Genomic DNA, 12,126 nt, shown 5'->3' on the forward strand with positions numbered 1-12,126 from the left:
CGTAGAAGCTAGCCGCCCTCGGCCCTTCGTCGGCTATAATCATGTTGTGTAATATAATACACGTGAACATGATGTCGGCGATATTATTCACGTACCACAGCCGAGCCGGGGCCTTCACAATGTTGAATCGAGCTTGAAGGACCCCGAAGGCTCTTTCGACATCTTTCCGCGCTGACTCTTGACGCTGCGCAAAAAGAACCCGTCTCGGGTCGTGCGGGTTGTGGAGCGTCTTCACGAACGTCGACCACCTTGGGTAGATACCATCGGCGAGATAGTAACCCATGCGGTATATATTTCCGTTGATGGTGAAGTCGATCGCCGGTGCTACACCATTCATCACATCATTGAAGAGTGGTGACGAATATAGCACATTCAAGTCGTTGTTGGATCCAGCAACGCCGAAATATGCATGCCAAATCCATAGGCGGTAGTCGGCGACCGCCTCAAGGATAAGCGTTGGGCCGCCGCCTTTGTGACCGCTCAAGTGTTGCCCCCTCCAAGCAGTCGGACAATTCTTCCACCTCCAATGCATGCAGTCAATGCTGCCAAGCATTCCGGGAAAGCCATGGACTGATTCATGAAGACGAAGCAACCGTTGGCAATCATCAGTGGTGGGTGCTCGAAGGAATTCATCCCCAAAAGCAGAACGAACGCCCTCGCAAAAATTCTTTAAACATAGGATTCCAGTGGACTCACCGATATGCAAATACTCGTCGAACATGTCGGCCGTTTGCCCAGTAGCGAGTTGTCGGATGGCACACGTACACTTCTGCAACGCCGTGATACTTTGCCGGCCGGCTGCATCTACACCTGTTTGAAAGTATTCAACACGTGCGGACAATGTGTTGACAATTCGCATGAACAAGCGCTTTGACATGCGAAAACGGCGCCTGAAGTAATCTGCCGGAAACCGCGGCTGGTCGGCAAAGTAGTCGGCAACGAGCCTTTCGTGGGCTCCCTCCCGGTCACGATGGATGTACCGTCGATTTGATCTGGTTCGTTGAGGAGGAGGAGCAGGGGTATTCGCCGCGACATATGCTTCGTAAGCGGCACGATGTTGTTCGTAGTATTCTTGTTCTTCGCGTTCCGCTTCCGCCATAATATGGGTGAAATCCATTTGAGATTTTGAGTGGGGGATGAATGTGTTGATAGTTTGTATGAGAATTATGAATGAGAGATGAATGAGAGATGATTTGATGTGATAAATGGATGATGAATGTGTGTATTTATAGATGATTTTGGGGAAAAAAAAAATAAAAAAAAATAAAAAAAATTCAGAAAAAACGGGAAAAAAACGGCCATATTTTTGGGATTTGGAAAATATTTTTTTTTTATTTTTTAGCATTATTTATAATTAAATACCGATTTTTAAAAAAAAATAAAAAAAAGTTTAAACACAACGGCTATGCCGTTGACGAATGGGAGCGCGCCACGTGTGCGTCCGCTGGCACGGACGTGCTCGATACATCGAGCAGCGCCGTGCCAGTGGCGCGGCTGCAGCGGCGGCGGTCCTGCGCCTTGCCAACGGCGCGGACGGCGGTGGCGTCTTTCGCCACCGCTGCGGATGCTCTAATTATCGGTAATGTTGTATTACGATCAAAGTTTGGCGGGGGTACGAAGTGGGGACCACTTCTAAAATATCTTTACCTTTTTGCTGAGCTGGCATGTGCATCTTTTTTCTTTTCCTTTTTCTTTATCGACAGTATTCTATTTTTCCGTCCACAAGGAAATAAAATGTACTCCTTTGCTACGTGTCTTGCTCTCTACTCCCTTCGTTAGAGCATCTCCAGTAAGACTGGACGTCAAATAGCCCTCACATAGCCTTCACACTGCCACATCATCAGCACTACAATTCTCCTGCCACATCAGCTTGCCACATCAACTGGACATCAAATAGCCCTCACATAGCCTTCACACTACCTATCCACATCACTAATAATAATTATATAATTTAATTTACACTCGTATCAACATACGGAATTTAATTTACGAGACAAATACGGAAAATTCGAATAATAATATTAAAACTTAAAAAGTACATTAATTTTTTAAAAAAAAGTACAAAAATTATAAAAAAAGTACAAAAATTAAAAAGTGCATTAATTTAAAAAAGTAAAACAAAATCACTCCTCGACGCCGTCTTTGTCTCCGTCGTCGCCCAGCGCTTCTTCACCGTCGTCGCCGCCGCCGCCTCCGTCGCCACCTACGCCGCGGCTATTCCCGCCGATGTCCCTCCTCATCGCCTCCAATTCTTCACGCTGGCTCTGGAGCAATACACGAAGAAAATCCTTTACCTCGGGGTCCACCGCCGCTTGGAAGTCGGCTAAGGTCTTCACCATTTGAGCGCGCGTTTGTTGGCGCGCGAAGAATTTGAGCTCCTCGGTAGACCTGCCGAGGGGGGATGTCGAATGGACCCCCTGGGAACTCGGGGTGCCCCCCCTCGCAACCTGTTGCGCCCGCCTTTGGCCAACCGGGCGAGGTCGGCGACCGAACGAACGAGGAGTCGGGACCTCCTGGGCCGTCTCGGGGAGGTCTGTCGAACCACCGCTGCTGCCGCTATAATCTCCGGTATAGTTCAGTTTCTGCCTCTTCGGCCAGCCAGCGTCGACGCCTGCCCGGAATTTCTCCGACTCGTTGAGCACAACGTAGCAGTTCCAGTAGGTAAACTCATAGTACTTCTTCTGCGGATCGGGGTAGGCTCTTTCCGCAATCCTCCTGCAGTCTTCCTCTGTTTGGCCATTGGTCTGCATGCGGAGGGCGTTGGCGTACAAACCCGAAAATCGAGAGACGCCAGACCTGATTCGGTCCCAGCACTTCCGGACCTCCTCCCCGGTGCACGGTCTCCCTTCAGGGCAAAATGCCCTGTAGGCTGCGGCTACCTTGGCCCACAAGTTGACGATCCTCTGGTTGTTCGAAATGAGAGGATCGTCGCAAACACTCACCCACGCCTTGGCAACCGCAACGTTCTCCGCGTCCGTCCACTTCCTCCGGCCCCGGATTTCCGCCTCCGGCTGCGACGACTCGCCGACCCTTCTTCTTACCCCGCCCTACTCCCTGGCTTTGAATGAGAGTTTCCGGAACCTCGTTCATATCAAAACCCAAGTCCGCTAAGGAGAAGGTCTCCGTATACTGTGCATCCGTTGGGGTCGATGTGTGTGAAGAACCGGTGGAAAAATCAAAAGTCGGCCGATAGGCGTTGTCCCCCCCGTGCGTCCCCTGCGCCGGGGGAATCATCTGCTGCGCCGGTGGAATCATCTGCTGCGCCGGTGGCTGCATCCCAGGTGCCCAACCCGGCATCATCTGCATAGGGGGCTGCATGCCGGGTGCCCACCCCGGCATCATCTGCTGCCACGGGTACATGTTGTAGTACCTGGTCATCGGAGGCCAACCACCTCCCCCAGGAGCCGGGGAAGTATGGGACCCTAGCCCGGGAGTCGGGGCCGTCTGAGACCCTACACCGGGAGGCGGGGGAGTCTGAGACCATCCCCCGGGAGTCACTGGAGTACCTTCGTAGTTGTTCTCCATTGCTCGTTATTGATCTTGAACAGAAAGTAAGGTAGAGAGAGTACTCGTTAAAACAAGTGGTGCGAATGAAAATGACGTTCAAAGCGCGTATATATAGTGTTTTCAAAAGAAAAAAAAATAAAAAATAAAATCTGACGCCGGTTTGACGCCGATCCGGGACCCACAATGGCGCCGTGAGGATCGGCGTCGGAACCGGCGTCATCGCGCGAATCGGCATGGCCACGCCGATTTCGCCGACGCCGGTTCCAATGGTTCGGCGTCAGAACCGGCGTCGGCGAAAAATCGGCGTCGCGATTTTGACGCCGTTACTGGAGATGCTCTTATTCCACGCAAATGATAAACTTTGAAATTTAAGAAAATGATTGTATTATTTATTACATTAAGGGAAGAAAATAAAATATTGAGAAAAAATAAAAATAAAATAATAGAGAATAAAGTATTAGTAGTATTTTTTACTAAAAAATAAATCAATCCTTGAATTAGAATAATCAAAAGTTGATCACTTGAAACAATACAGGAGGAGTATTTCATTTGGGATCTATAAAGGTTGTAATTAATGTGAAGAATATTAGTAGAAACAATTAGTAAAATTGCAATAAAATTGATAAATGCACTCAAAAAATAAAATAAAATGATTTTTTGCATTCTAAAGAATTCGGTTCCTAATGTTGCTTCATTCAACGAAGATATAAATACACTATAGATCTTAAAAATTGAAAAATTATTGCATTTTCTTATGATAAAAATAAATTTATATTGAACCTTATATGCATGTGTGAATGTAAACATTTTAATTGCATTGCATAGTGCATACTAATCACCAACAAATAAAACTTGATTGTGTACTTGTTAAAGCAAAGACATTATAGTGGCAATGAGAATTTCATTGTTGTCGTTTTCAAGAAAAAAGAAACCATGATTAACATTTAATTCAACTTGCACTAATTTCATATACTAATTAATACTGTAGTATCCATTGTATAAAATTGATACTCCATTATTTCTCTTTTTTGCACTTAAAATGTTACGTATAGTATTTAATAGAGGAGAAGACAGTGACCGGACCAATGAGAGTAGATAAATCTTATTGAAGAATTTGTATAGCTTTAAAGTCCATTACCTATTGGTGGCTGCCTATTTTGAAATTTCTCTTGAAATATGAATCTATCTTCGAAGCATGGATTACTCTCCACTATGGTGGTGTTCGATTTTCAAGATAAAATAATACCAAAATAATTCAAATTGAGTTGTGAGATTATTTTAGTTATAGGGAGTTAGTTATGACTAATTATCCCATGACTATCCATCTAGGATTGAGTTGTGGGATTAAATCTCATAAACCAAACACACTACAAATTTAATCTCGGATACAATCTTGCAAACCGAACACTTCCATATGTACGGAAATTTTATTAGCTATTATTATCAATAGGCCATATGAGTTATTTGTAGACCAAATATTGTATTAAATGTCATCATCTAACAAATAAAAACGTTTTACACCTAAAGTATTCATATACATCATTGATTCGTGAGTATGCTTGGAAAACTAAATAAACATTTTACGCCTAAAGTATTGATATACATCATTGATTCGTGAGTATTGTTGGAAAACTATTGCCCGCACAAACAAACCTCATATATACCTCACGTTAGGGGCAGACACAGAAATAAATATCAATAGGGAATGAAATTTCTAAATTTTATTTTGATATATATTTTTTAGTAATTTAAATAATTTATAGGGGCTTTTATATTAGATTTCATTGAGGGCTTAGAGCATCCGCATCGCCGTCTCGATGCGGGCTCGGTCTCGTCTCGGCGAGACGAGACGGCGATGCGGGTGCTCCGTCTCATCCCGTGTCCCTCCTCCAAGAGGAGGTTGGCGAGCTGTCTCGCCACGCGCGTTGGCCACGTGGCGAGCTCTTGTGCGGCCGTGACGCCCACTCGCCGGCCCACGAGTGTGCGTCGTTTATATCCGTTAAAAATGTTTTTTAAAATAATTTATAGGGGCTTTTATATTAGATTCATTGAGGGCTTAGAGCATCCGCATCGCCATCTCGATGCGGGCTCGGTCTCGTCTCGGCGAGACAAGACGGCGATGCGGGTGCTCCGTCTCATCCCGTGTCCCTCCGCCAAGAGGAGGTTGGCGAGCTGTCTCGCCACGCGCGTTGGCCACATGGCGAGCTCTTGTGCGGCCGTGACGCCCACTCGTCGGCCCACGAGTGTGCGTCGTTTATATCCGTTAAAAATGTTTTTTAAAAAAATCTGAAAAAATTCGGGAAAAACATTATTTTCCCCCCCAAAATACTAGCTGTTTATAGCCGTTTTTTTCAATATTTTATTTATTTTTTTAAGCCCCCAATCACTTCTATAAATATCAAATCACTCCCACAAATTATCCACCATCAAAAAACTCTCTATTCTCACTCAAACACTCTACATTCTTCATCTCAAAACATTATTCTTCTTCCAAATTTAATCAATTATATATTTTTCGCATTTCCGGATGTTGTAATTTTCGTGGTTTTTAATGATTTTATGAATTATTAGTATTAATTTAATATTTCAATGAAATATTAATTGAATTTGTTGGAAATAAAAATAAAAAATAAAATTGAATGAATAGTTAAGAGATGAAATGGTTAAGAGATGGAGGATTGCAGATGTTGTCTCTTAGTTAAGAAATGGAGTAAAAGTGCAGTGGTGCCCATAAATAATTAAGGGATGAGACGGTATTGAGACATAGATGTGGATGGCCTTAATCCCCTCTCACTTTCTCTTTGGGTCCGCCCATGCTCACATACCACACGAGCAACAACGGGGAGATCGAAGACAATAAAAAAGTAGGAAATTTCATGATTCAGATAGCTACGAGATAACAAGGGCTTCAATGGCTTATGCAATAGTAGACGATACCAGGGAGTCGACGGCAATCTTCGCCGAAAAGAAAACCTAAAGCCATTCTATGGAATCGTCGCTATGACGAATGTGACTAAATTTCACAACCTAAGTTGAATTGATGTAACACAATTACAATTTATCTAATGTTCCGGCAACATAACTTAAAATCATAGACCACTATAACACTATTGTGGAATGGTGTAATGCTAATGTAATAAAGCATGTCCATAAAGTTCACTCTTGTCCATATTTCCCAAAAACAAAATAATGCATAATAATATCAAAGGTAGTACTCTTCCTCCACACTAATTAGTAGTAGTAACTAGTAATTATACACTCTATATTGATTAAAGATTCGAATAATTAAATTACATAAGTGTCCTTGAACATTATATATCTATATGTATGAAATAAATATTTTGGAGTGCACGAATCAAGATCCAACTAAAAACAGATAAAGGACATTTTTAGTTAGTTAAATACGACAATTTATGTTTTCAAACTACACCACCGCTTCAAAAAGCTTTATTACTCCTTATTTATCTGGACTAAAATTAAAGAATATAAATAGAAACGTCACATAAAAGCAAAATATTAAGATTTAACTCATGGCAAATGTGTTCTCACCTTAATAACATTTTTCTTTTGAGCCATAATTTTTGGATTTTTTTCAAAAAAACCAATACAAATAATTACGTCTTCAATTTTACTATGTCTTTATATGATGGTTTTGTTGGATCGAAAATGAAAGATTGCAAAAGCAATCGACTTTTCAATATATATGCCATTAGTCGGGAGTCGGGAAGTATTACTTTTTCTTACAATAATTGTTGTGGATAAGTATAAGACATTATCTTCTCTAATTCATGTAATATGCCTTTTCCAATAATTTCATCAAGCACATATATACTGTCTATTTTTTATGTTCGTCAACTCTTGTAATAAAATGTTTTTTGCATGTGTTAGTAATTTCTCATAGTAATAATTTTTAGAAAAGAGTAATATATATATATATATATATATATATATATATATATATATATATATATATATATATATATATATATATATATATATATATAACGACATAAAGTTAACGAGTGGTTACAAAATACTAAAATTATTAGATTTAATAGGAAGATGGAGGTTTTGAGTTATTCTTTCAAAGAAAATGATGTAGGTCAATGATAAAAGGATAATAACAATGTCGTTGCCAACATTAAAAGGTGAAGCTCAAAATTGTGATAAGAAGAATTGATCCCAACTTTGCATAATTAAAGTTTGAAATGCATAGCATATAACATAATGGCTCCCTTTGAGTATAGCGATGTTTGGTGTGGTGAAATTCAGTGAATTACTACTATTTATTTTATTCTTTTCAAATAATGATAATTGGATTTATTTTATTTTATTCTTTTCAAATAATGATAATTGGATTTATTTTATTTTATTCTTTTCTAAAAAATGATAATTGGATTTTTAAGTATTTGATTTGGCATGCATGAATATTTCAAACCAAATGAAACAGCCATTTCAACTAACTGATTCAGAATATAATAATTTAATAGTTATTGTACATACAATCCTATCTTAATCCAATGTGATATGTTCCTCCATTAGTTCAAATCAAACTAATTTTTCGTTTGTCAGTTCGTCATTATATATTTCATTTTATTATAAAATTAATATTCTCTTTGTCCTATTATATTTGACACATTTATTTTTGTATGTATTTTAAAAAAAATTATACACAGATTAAACTGAAAGAAAGTAAAATACGAGAAAGAATAATATAGTTGAGACTCTCTTTTACACCGACAATTCTTTCACAATTTTATAAATTCAAATTGAGTCAAAGTAACACACATGCACAATGAAATGAAGTGGTATACATCGATATGTTGATGCATTTGTGCACTCGTTCAACATGGATTATTACTCAAACGAATTTGTTAAAAGAAATTTCTAGCTACTCATGTATGCACTGCTAAATACTAATAATAATAATTTTTTTCTCATTACCTTTTTTATTAGACTGGCTCCTAGTAAGAAATCATCAAGAACTAATAATAATTTTTTTTTCTCGTTACCTTTTTTATTAGACTGGCTCCTAGTAAGAGGTCATCAAGAGAGTTTAACAAAAAGTAATAAAGACCTTAACAACAACAATACACTTTTACGAACCAATAACAACTTGTAACTATATGACAATCAAAATGACAACTGAACATGAACCGAAAATTATTCAACTAATTGCTAGGGAGGGAAAACCAAGCAAGAAAACAAAACAACAAGATAAATCTAACAACGAGCATAAGGCTAAGGTTCCAATCAAAGACCACTAAAGAGGTTTATCTTGCTCTCGGTTTGTTGGAAAGATTTTTTAACTTTGCTTGTTCGGTGGTTATTTGCTTGTGGTGTGAGATTTGGACGCGGTTGTGCGCCTGTTTTTATTTTTTGGTTTAGCCTTTGTACTTAATTTTCTCATTGGTCTTGACTGATTTGTACTTTTGTTGGGGTATTGTTGTTGAACTCTTGCTCACCATCCTTGGTTTGAGTCTTTTATTTATCAAAAAAATAATCAAACAACGACCCAACTACAACATGATCAATAAATTCAGCATGTGTGAAACGACCCTTACGTGCTTCATCCCGAAGCCACGTTAAAAATTAAAGGAGAAATAACATACCAAAACACTATATATCTCTCAGACGTCAATGGATTCTACATTTTGAACATTTTCAAGCTGGCTTCTAAAACTTTTTTAAAACTTCTAAAAGTTGCAAAATAGGTTTCTAAAACTTCTCCCCATCATGATAAATACTAGAGATATAACAAGTTCTAAAAGTTGAATAGTCAGTTAAAAAAAGAATATTCTGTCTAGAATAAAATTGAAGATTTATGAAGTGGTGTAAAAATTATAGTTGTAACAAGTGGCTATTGACAGCGATATTAGATAGAGGGACAGATATTTTTCCAGACAGTGGAAAAGGTGGAACTGAAAAAGGCAGTGACAATATATTATTATGGGTCAAAGTGAATAAAATTAAATTATTGACAAAAAGCAGTCATCGAGAAAATAGGGGGACCATTATTTTTATTTTTGGTAAGATTCATTTTATTAACCCACACTCAAGACTGACAATGCCACGCACTTTACTTTAAACAGAAACTACTTAATTAATTTAATTATGCTAATCATTTAGACAAGCCTATAATCATAGAAAAATCAAGGGAAAAACTCTCTTGCCCTAAACCCCTAATATAGTCTCATTTATCATGTGCTTGTGATAATTCAGAGTCAGATTTATCGGTTAAACAATAAATTTTTTCGACTTTATCAAATACTACTATCTTATATTTTAATTAAATTTTGACTCGTCGCACTTCTTTAAGAACTAGTTCTGAAATCATGAGTTTTTAATATTTTTAAATTTTCTCTTGACAAAATATATTGATTCTCCATTTATAATATGTTGATGATTTGATAAACACATGTTTCAAATTGATGAGTTATTGAATTATTTGTTAAATGTCTTTGTGGAATAGAAATTGGACAAAGGTTTATGACTTTTCAAGACTATTGCGTATAATCTTCCACAGATGGATATGTATTTACAAAAAGAATATTTTTATGATATCATATACTCCCTCCGTCCCGAACTACTTGCACTTATTTCCTTTTTGGGCGTCCCAAGTTATTTGCCCTCTTTCCATTTTTAGTAAAAATTTTCACCTACAGCCGTAATATTTGACTTTGCTATACACTCATTCCTTAATCTCCGTGCCGAAAAGGAAACGTGCGAGTAGTGCGGGACGGAGGGAGTAGTATAAAGACAAACAGTATTTAAACTTTAAATAAAATCACGTGCAATAATGTATCGTAACAGCTGCCTTAAATTTTATTTTTGCCATTTTCTAAGACAAATTTTTGCGGCTCCCTAGGTATGCTTACGTCACGCGTGACATTTTCATCATGTCCATTTTGGTAATTTCGTATTTATTTAAATAAAATAATTATGGTCTATTACATCTCTAGAATTAATCCTTTTTTTCTTTATTATTTATTCATTTCACATAGTATTTTTTTTAACTTCCACGAATTCACTTTAGTTGATGTGTGGTCCCGTTAGATCTCTTACCAATTACTACTACTATTACTCTTTTTTCCACAATAATTGAATCATATTTTTTTTATTTTGAACATTTTATACTAGTAAAATTATTTTTTAATAAAAATAACTTTTTTTTTATTTTGTCTCCACTACTATGGAAAGGATGGAATAGTATTTAAGTGTTTCTATAGTATTGATACACCATGTAGCTTATATATTTGTTAGATGAATCTATAGTAATTTATAAATGTCAAAAAATTTAAGATCTAATTTTGAAGATATTGTTAACAACATGATGATATAATTGCATCACAATCCTTCGAAATTGGATTCACCTTTCTTTTTCATTCGGTATCTATTGTTAGTAGAGGCCATTGCACCGTTTTTATAATTAAGCGTTGACAATAATCTTCTTCACGGTGTACGATCCAATAACTTCTGGTTTCTTGGTATGACATTCAATATTAATTTTATTTTTGAGCTATTTTTCAAAAGCAAATATAAATTAATTATATTTCAATTGATTTGAAATCTATACATTTATATACGACCAATCAGGCTATATTTCAATCAATTTGTGATATAGGTCAAAATAATATCTTTAGTTAAATATTATAATAATAAAATTTAGAATTTTTACATGTATTAATTTATTTATTCGAGACTAATTCATATTAATGTAAACATACTAGAATATTTCAGTATATAAGTATTAATTAAATAATTTTCATAATTATAAAAATAACTAATTATAAAACAAATTAACTTTAATTTTTTCATAATTTAAAATTAAATCTTATTAGAATCTTCAACCTAGAATAACCAGTTACTTATTCAATATTTTCGTATTAATCAAATAAAATCATTTTTGTATTTATTATGTATTAAGTAACAATTCTAAAAAAATGTGGTAATGGATTAGTGACCATGAATATTTATGTGGACACTAAATAGCACTACAGCCACTATTATAAATTTATAATGGGCCAAGCCAGCATAAAAATGGCAGGCAGCCCATGTCTATTCCATGTTTTAATAATAAACGATTGGTGTTATATATTAGGTCAAGAACTTTATAAATTAGTTATCAAGGGTGTGTTATATTGCTAACTCACATTTAAATTGTTAACTATAACTAAATGATATACATTGGATTATGAAATCAAGGCACAAGATCATTCATATCAATACAATTCACATAAAATGTCAATTAAGGGTATTAATGTCAATTGTCCAAAAATTAGTTATAACTAACTTTAAAAAAACATTCAAAATTTTTAAGTGATTATAACTATCTAAATTTAAATTTAAATTTTAAATGATTATAACTAACAGAGATCTTCACTTCCATATATTCTGATGTTAAAATTTGAAAAAAAAAATTGAATTTTTGTATTTTTCTTATCTTTTTAAATTGAAATAATAATAAAACGAAATTACAAGTGGCAATTTGTAGTCTCTACTAATCTAATAGTTTTAAATTAGTAATAGTTAGTAATTAATGATTGAGTAGGTATCAATATTACATAGGTTGATTTCGAGATTACTGAGGTTGGATTATACTTTAAAAGCCGAAAATGT

Source organism: Salvia splendens, chromosome 6 (assembly GCF_004379255.2).
Source record: "Salvia splendens isolate huo1 chromosome 6, SspV2, whole genome shotgun sequence".
Classification (NCBI taxonomy): Eukaryota; Viridiplantae; Streptophyta; class Magnoliopsida; order Lamiales; family Lamiaceae; genus Salvia; species Salvia splendens.